This window comes from Sinocyclocheilus grahami, unplaced genomic scaffold (genome assembly GCF_001515645.1).
Source record: "Sinocyclocheilus grahami isolate Dianchi unplaced genomic scaffold, SAMN03320097.WGS_v1.1 scaffold287.1, whole genome shotgun sequence".
Taxonomy (NCBI): domain Eukaryota; kingdom Metazoa; phylum Chordata; class Actinopteri; order Cypriniformes; family Cyprinidae; genus Sinocyclocheilus; species Sinocyclocheilus grahami.
The window spans coordinates 201,219-210,150 of record NW_015505466.1 but is presented as its reverse complement, the minus strand read 5'-3'; positions in this window follow the sequence as shown (position 1 = coordinate 210,150).

Sequence of the window (8,932 nt, the reverse complement as noted above, 5' to 3'; positions counted from 1 at the left end):
TCATCATTTACTCCCCCTCATTTGTTATTTTTTTCCAAGTTATTTGACAGAATATCCAAGCTGCTCTTTTACATATAATGTAAGTGGATGGTGACCAAGACTTTCAATGGCCCAAAAGAAGTTTGTGGGACTTGTGTGGTCTATTTCAATCTTTTAAAGCCTAGTATGAAATTTAAAGTCAGTATGAAAAGAAAATTCACCCTGTTTGTTTTCTAAATGCATGTCATAGGCAATGCATGTCATCTTGTGAACAATTTACTCATCGTGTATATGTTTCATCTCTCTCTCTCTCTCTCTCTCTCTCTCTCTCTCTCTCTCTCTCTGACATCATAATTTAAAAAAAATATGAAAACAACTGACTTCTTTCTGACAAATGGAGGATTTCTCCAATCAATTAGTCTGCTACGCCTCGCTCCTGCAAGCTCATGTTAAAGATACTATAAAGATCACACTCACCTTTCATTCAGTGTCTGGCTTCATTTGGAATGCAGGCTCATTTGCCTGAATCCTAGTCTTCTCATTCGATTCTCCAGTGATCTCCTGTTATCTCTAGTCTCTTCTCCTACGAATCTCTAAGGATCTCCAGCGTCTTCTCCTATGACTCTCCAACAATCTCCAGCATCTTCTTCTTTGTAAATATCCCTGTCTAATACTTACCTATGTTCCCTCTATGGCCTCCACTACTCCTGTTATCCTCTCCAGTCATCGTCTGCACTTACAAGTACTCGAGTCTCCAAAGAGAAAGGAAAACTTGAAATTGCATCATACGACCCCTTTAAGAGTCTGGGAATTGTACTTTCTGTGGTATGAATTCAGTTGAGAGTTCTTGACTTTTAGTTGGCCCAGGCTCGGCTGTGGCCTTGAATGCCAGCACACTCCAGCGCCTCTGGAAAACTCTGCTGTGGGTTTCCGTGCCTCAAGTCAAATCTGAATCCGAATGGATCTCTACATCCCCTCTACATACAGAAGCTGTTTGTCTCAAACTTTGCCTGAACCAGATGTACTGTAACTGAAAGTAGGTTTAATCTGAACTATGCAGCCACAAAAACACAGTTTCATCCATGTATTTACTTTCCTTAATGGATCCCTGTAACTGACCCAGAGACGTTTATTTGCAAAGCTGATTGTGGAAACAGGAATGCATTCCTTGCAGACATCAATATTTGCTTTTTGATTATCCCCTTTTTGATAGCTGGAGCGAGGCGGCGTGTGAAGTTGCAGGATGTTGGGAAAAAGAAAAGCTGTTCACTGTTACAGCATTAAAATCACAGACGTGGTGCAGAAGGTAATGCTGTTGTTCACAACTTATGAGCTGTTGGATCACAAGGACCAAGTCTGAATCCAACCTGTGTCCTTCCCCTATCCATACCCACACTTTCCTGTCTCATTTTACTGTTCTGTTTCTGATGGCTAAAATAATAATAATAATAATAATAAAAATATATTGTCCTTTAGTCCTTTTCATTGCACTAATCCTTTACCCAACCATCAATTGTTTATGGATCAAATTTTGAGGAAAAAAATATTGAGGCCACAATTGAAGAATTTGTTCTCACATGTATTAATTCATGGTCATGTTTAATTAATTTGCTCGTAGTAATGATTTGACTAAAATGAGGGAACAAATTTTTAATTCATGGCCACTGTCTTGAATTTTTTCTCTCACATGTCATGTGCGGAGCTTTGCAATTGTTGGCAAAGATAAAAAATGTTTGATTTTGAAATAAATGAATAAATTTCCTTCGATATGTCCCACCCACACTTCCTGTTTCAACAGTAAATGCATCAACTCATGAAGATGGTTAAATCATTCCATTTTTTTAACAACTAATTTTTTGTTATTATCCTGAGACTCCTGACATTCCCTACTTTTATTTATAATGTAATCAAGGTTAATGTCATTTTCTTAATTTAGTTGATATTTCCATTTTATTTTCAATTTGTATTTTTATTTTAGGTACACTTTTGTTATTTTTAACTTTATCATTGTTATGTTTTTTTCTTTAATCCCCCCACCCCTTAGGGCTGCCAAAGTTAATTCACTAACTAGTAACTACTACTATTTAGTAATTTCCCTACACAGTCTAGTGTTACTTACTGCCAGTGTTATTTTAATATAAATAATATAATTGAATAATATCCATTAATATTCTTATATAGCTATTATTATTATTATTGGAAAGTTTTAATAATTCTGTTCGTTGTTATTATTGCGATAGCTCTTTTTTAATATGTGTTTTTAGTATTTATTGTTTTTGTTTTGTTATTTTCAATTTTAGTTTAAGCAATTTTAGTATTTCAACTTAAACTAAATGAAAAGTAGAAGTGAAAATTTTTTTTTAATATTTTTATTTTATTTCAGATAATATTTATTTTATTTTAATGAACAGAAATGTTTTTAGTAGTTTAAGTTTTAGTTAACAATAATACCACTGGTTACTGCTGGTGATAACTATTTTCATGTTCAATGGAGGCAGGTTGTAAAGGTTTCAAGTTTACAATAATATACCATGCATCAAAAGCTAAAAATAAGTGGTTGTTTTTATTTAGTTTTCATAAACAGTAATAACACTGCCTGGAACTTTTAAATTACCACAGCAAAATAGAGCACAGACTGATTTAGGATGCCTTTGTGTTGTCCTTGTTCCCTGGAGATATGTCCCAGCTGTAATGGACCGGCTGGGCTCCAGAGTCAGTGTGTAAAAATAAAGAGCAGAACAGTTGCTCACAGCTGTGAGCTCTACTTTCACCCTTCAGAGCTGCGCTATTTCTCTTCTTCTCCTCCTCTCCCCACACAACAACACGCCCACCCACCCACCAGCATGAGTTGCTATGTTACAAGTGTGAATGTAAATACTTTACTAGAGTTCTTTGGATGATCTTTCCCACCATAGTAAATGTTTCCAGCAATAATAGTCTAATATAGACGTGCTTAGACTGAATATTGTCTGCCAGTGTGTGAGTTTAGGGTGGGACTATCACGGCTCGCTACGGCCAGAGCCAATCCTCCCTATACGCAAAATACGCAAGCTGCGTAGGGCCCCCAAAACCCCTTGCTCTCAAAGATGATTTAATTTTAGTTTTGTTTTTGAATTTGGCCAGCGGTTATGAAAACATGAATGATCATTTATTTTAATGCGGTGCGCTGTCGACCTTTCTACGTAAAAATCGGTCAAATCGTGTAATGTGAATGTCGTACAGACTTGCTCAAGACTAAAAAACGAGTTGAAAGCGTACCGAGCCGCGGAAGAGACACCGTTTCTCAAGCGCAATTCGAGACGGAGTGAAACATGGACAAATGCGTTTCATTAATTCATTCTTAAATATTTATAGTGCCTCTCTATAGGAATAGACTATACAGAGGTAAGACACTTGGTGTCAAAACATTCAATACTATGCAGTATATCATAAAGAGAACAAATTATATTTTACGAGATTAAAAGAAATAGCAATAGAATTTTTTTGATACACGTAATTGTCTGTGTTTTAAAACTCTGTTTTGTTTTTCTTATACAGGCCAAACCACACTGGCATTTGCTCATCTAATAAACATTAGTGTTATATGTGCACATTTACTAAATCTGTAGTTTCTATCATATGGAAGTAAAATAATGCCATATGTCTTTGAAACAAAAAAGCATGTTGAATAGCACTAACGGGAAAAAAATAATGCATTGCATTAACAGTGCTTGCATTTTTAGGTCCTGAAATGTAACATAGTTGTTCATTTAAGCTGTGAATATTTCAATTCAAAATATTTCACACACATTTTCACAATTAAAAATTAAATAGTTCATATTCACCTTCCAGAATTCACTTCCAAAATATTCAATCGGTTTAAAAATACGATGTATAATATTTGACAGGCAAATTTCTACCTATTTTATTTCACTTTCCAAATTCACTTCCACAAATTCAGTGGTTAAAATTCGCACCCAAGGAATCGTCTGCCAATTCCACCAACTGGGTTAAAACGTCCAATGTATTTTAATTAAAATTTAAAATAACACACTGTCAAATTCTAAAGCTTGTATTGCTTATAGTGATTTTCTACAGGTGAGAATTTGCCAATACCTCCCTTCATATATGTACAGCACACAATTATTTACATATAAAGATCCCTGGAAAGGGTTTTTCATGTTCCAACGGTTGTAGTACGTTGCTAGATACAAGACTGACTTACTACAGGTTAGATTTTACCAATATCTCCCTTACAGTATGTACAGTACACAAATATATATTTTTAAACTATTCACCAAAAGGGTTTTTTCATGTTCCACAGGTTATAGTACGTTACAAGACTGACTTCATGTGATATTTTGCCAATATCTGCCTTACTGTATGTACCATTCACAATTATTTAAAGCAAAAAATATAAAATCTGTAAGACCCCAAAAGGGATTTTTAATGTTCTAAAGGTTGTATTATAAAATATTGATGTACTTTATGTACAGCAAGGGAGGTATTAGCACAATTGTACCTATAGTAAGTCAGTCTAGTCACTAGGAATGTACTACAACCTTTGGAACATTAAAAAAAAAAAAAAAACTTTATGTGAATTACAGTAATTGCTTAAGAATAATTATATACTGTATATACAGTGAGGAAGATATTGGCAAAATTGAAACTGTAGCAAGTCAGTCTGGTCACTAGTAACATACAACACTTGGAACACGAAAATTTTTGGTGAATTACTGTAAATTTTTTCTTTAAAAATATGTGTGTAGTGTACATACTTAGGGAAAGTATTGTCTACGGCGAGTTATTGGCAACATATATTTAGTCAGTTTGAGTAAATTATTAATTTACTGTAAACATTAATTTGAATAAATTATTGTACTTCGTTTCGTTTTGAGGTAAATTTGCAGACGGTCCCTAAAGCAGTTTAGGCGAATATGCAGCGAATATCAATCATAAAACTACTGCGCTTGGTTTTCTAAGGGAGAAAAAAATGGTTTGGTGAAACTTTGTGGGTTGTGGGCTCATATTCTGGGCTCATCTGCTTAAATGTACATAATATACAGTAATATATTTTATTAATTAGATGCCGAATTTAATAATTTATTATCACTTTCTTGAGGCAATAAACCACGTTAAGTGTTTTCTTTATGGGAAATGTTTAACGTGCAGTTTTGCACGTTCCGTAACTTGCGTTCATATCCTCTTCTGCCTGTATATAGTTGGCATCATCAGTAAGATTAGAATTTGATCTTTTAATAGCTGTCATTGCATTAGTGCACTGAGCCGCGTAATGCGTTTTCTTTTCTTTAACAGATTTCTGTGGGAAACAGCGTGAAACCTTGAGCGATCGCTAATATTCTACATCTGCTTAACTGTCGATATAGTTCGCATAATCATCAGTAAAGTGTATTCTGAGATCTGAGGTCTTATATCACTGTGTTAGTTGAGGCGCCTTAGGCTTCGTTGGGGAATCCTGGAGTGTGACGGGAGGGTTCCCCAGTATTACAGCCATAGACTGTATAAAACATGGACGTAGTGTCCGTGACGTCACCCGTAGCTTTCCAAAGAGCGTTTTTGAAGCTCAAAGTGGGCGGAGCCGGCCGTCGCCATCTTGGCAGCGCGTCACTCCCGGATAATCGAAAATGGGCAAAGAGGCAGGAGCAGGTTGCTGAAGCCACGCCCACCTAGCTCGACGGTGGTGACAGCAGCTGCAATCCACCTGTCACTCAAGTGGCCACGCCCTTAATTATGCAGAACTTCAAGGCTTAATATAATTTAAACGGATGAAAAAAATTCACCCCCTCACAGTTGTCATGAAGGGCCAAATTAGCTATATTAGACCAAAATCATTTTTTGAACCAGGCTGTAAACATGTTTTTTTCTGCTGTAAATTTGGGCATTTTAACATGGGGAGTCTATGGGATTGACTCCCTTTTGCAGCCAGCCTCTAGCGGCCAGTCGATGAATTACAGTTTAAGTCACTTCCTTGTTGGGTTCACGAGAGAGAGCGGGAGGTTGCCACTTGATTACAGCACAGCGTCACACAAGCCATGCTTAAGCAACCTAAGCAACCAAAAGCAATATATGTCTTCCTCAGATGTAATGTTAGTTCTGTGCTTCAGCGTTGGGTAAAACAGCATTATAATCTCCTTTGTGGTAGAGAACGCTGCTTACATGTAGGCTACGGGAAACAGGGAAGATGTTGAATTAAACATACACACAATCAGCTTTTCCACATGTTTATACTGGCCCCGATAATCAAAACTTCTACTGCGCGCTTGCTCCATTTCTGCAGATCAGTTTTTGTAAATGCTTGCGCCACCTGCTGGTGAGCGACTGACAGCAGCTGGAAATCACGCACCGGTGCTCTACTGCTATTCCTGCAGATCCCGGATGTGCAATGGCGAATTTTCTGCCGAATTTTAACCACTGAATTTGTGGAAGCGAATTTGGAATGTGAAATAAAATGGACGAAATGAATTATTGAATTTTTAATTATGAAAATGTCTGTGAAATATTTTGAATTGAAATATTCACAGCTTAAATGAACAGCTATGTTACATTTCAGGACCTAAAAATGCAAGCCCTGGAAATACAAGGCATTAAAATGCAAGCACTGTCACTGCCATGCATTATTTTTTCAGTTAGTGCTATTCAACATGCTTTTTTGTTTCAAAGACATATGGCATTATTTTACTTCCATACTATCAGGCACAGAAAAGATGTGTTGTACAAAATGATTTGAATGTTGGGTGTATATTTGCTGCATGCTTAAAGACAGTTCTCTGAGGTTCCATACTTATAGATGTCCCTATTTTCATAGAATTAGAACTGTTTTTAAAACTTTATAGTCATAGTTATCATTACAGCATCCTTGGTGTGACTGGGCCTTAACTTTGTGGTGACAAATTTTGCATTAAAAAGCACTTTTCTTCAGAAAACGGAACTCTTTCTAGCTATTGTTGCAGAAATGACACACTTTGCCTTTAAAGGCAAAAGCTTAGGGACTCGTGGTACACTGCATCTCGTGCTTTCGTGCGACTGCCCCATTCAGTGGTGTGAGATACCAGGTCATTCCTATGGACAGAGCATGGCCATAACTTGCATTCCGGTGGCTGATCATTGGAGAGCAGGAACAGAGATGGGACTCGAGGTCAGCTGGTAATCAGCAGACAGCAGCGGGCCTCTCTAATGAAGATGCCGGGCATAGCTGACAAGCTAAAGCAGACGCAGGAGGGATGAATGAGACAGAGTCATATGCTAATAGATGTCACTGTGATGACAGGATGAGGTCATACTTTGCCAGGCATGTCGCCTCAATGCCAGCCACTATGAATTCCATCTCATCTGCTTTGCTATTGTTTGCTATTATGATGATATTCTTTCTTTTGAATTTTTAGAATCTTTCTAAGAGAATTCCGTCATATATAAATGACACAACATGGAAGTTGGAAAGAAAATTCGAGTACTTGTGCACAAAAAGTGCTGTGAGTAGTTGCCAGTGTCAAGATACAGTCACATTTACCGCTGTTTGGTAAATTTTCACAGGCGAAATCCAGTTATTTGAAAAAGAATCCATGTGATGGTGAATTTCGTGTCTGGGTTTCCCCACGCAGATTTGCCAACAAATTCATGTTCACCAACAGAAAGCTGCTTGGTTTGAAAGTGTCTTCTGTGTGAGCTGTGCTGCATACATCTACACTCCCTGAAATTGTGCTAATGTGACCGCACTTTTATGCTATGTGCTTGCTAGGGTGCACTGAATGGTTTTTAGTGTGTCTCTATGCATTCAGAGTGTTTACATAAGGTGGTCTGTTGGGTTTTTGACATGTTGCTTTATGGGTTCAAAGGTGTTTGGTTGTCTGCTAGAATTCTAGATATCATTCGGATTCCTCCTTTAAATCAGTGGTTCTCAACCAGTGGGGCCACAGGATGACTCAAGTATTCAAATTAATCAGTTATTGTTATTAATATATTAATATTAATTAATATAATCAATTGCTGATCTAAAATAAAATTATAAAAAATAAACACTAACACAAATATACTAGAAATTTCAATATTCAAATCAAATATCTGTATTACTTGTATTATTTGAGATGTTGAGCATGTGTGGGGGTGTTGTATTATTATGAGTAACCTTAGATGGCAGACTTTGCAGCACTATATAAAGAGCCCATCAGCAGCTCGCCTGCCATGTGCAGTGCCTATGACAACTTCATTAGTGCCAACTGAACAATGCACAGTTGTTTATTATTATTTTTATTATTTAACTATTTATTATTATATTATTATTTAGCTTTAACAAAAAACCCAGCTATTCAAAACTATTTCAAACTTGATTACTTCTCAGACACTAAGTGTTTCAACTTACAATCAAACAAGATGATTTTAAAGGGTTCGTTCATCCAAAAATGAAGATTCTGTTATCATTGACTCATACTTATGTGGTTCCAAACCTGTATGACTTTCATCCTTCTGTGGATCACAAAATAAGTTTTTTTTTTGAAGAACTTTAGTAACCAAACCATTTTGGTGACCACTGACTTCAATTACATGGGGTAAAAAACACTTGCACACCATGTTGTCATTCTGAATTCATGAACACAAAAAGCAGATGTTTAGCATGATGTTCTGGCTGCTCTTTGTGACAGGGCTGTCAAGGTCCAAAATTGACATGAAAACGTATTTTAAAACATACACACGTGCTGTTATTTTAAGTAATATAAAAACTTTGTTTAAGGAAAAGACCAAAACCTTTGTGTGCTGTGACCAATTTATCATCAATAACAAGACAAACAAAAACCAACGAACAACAACATTAGTTTGGAATGATGTGAGTGTAAGTAAATTAACTTTCATATAGATTTCAGATTCACATAAATAGAGTAGTTAATATGGAAGGCCGTTTCCGCCACTGAATAAAAAATAAAAAGGTAATTGCGACTTTTTTTCTCGCAATTGCAAGTTT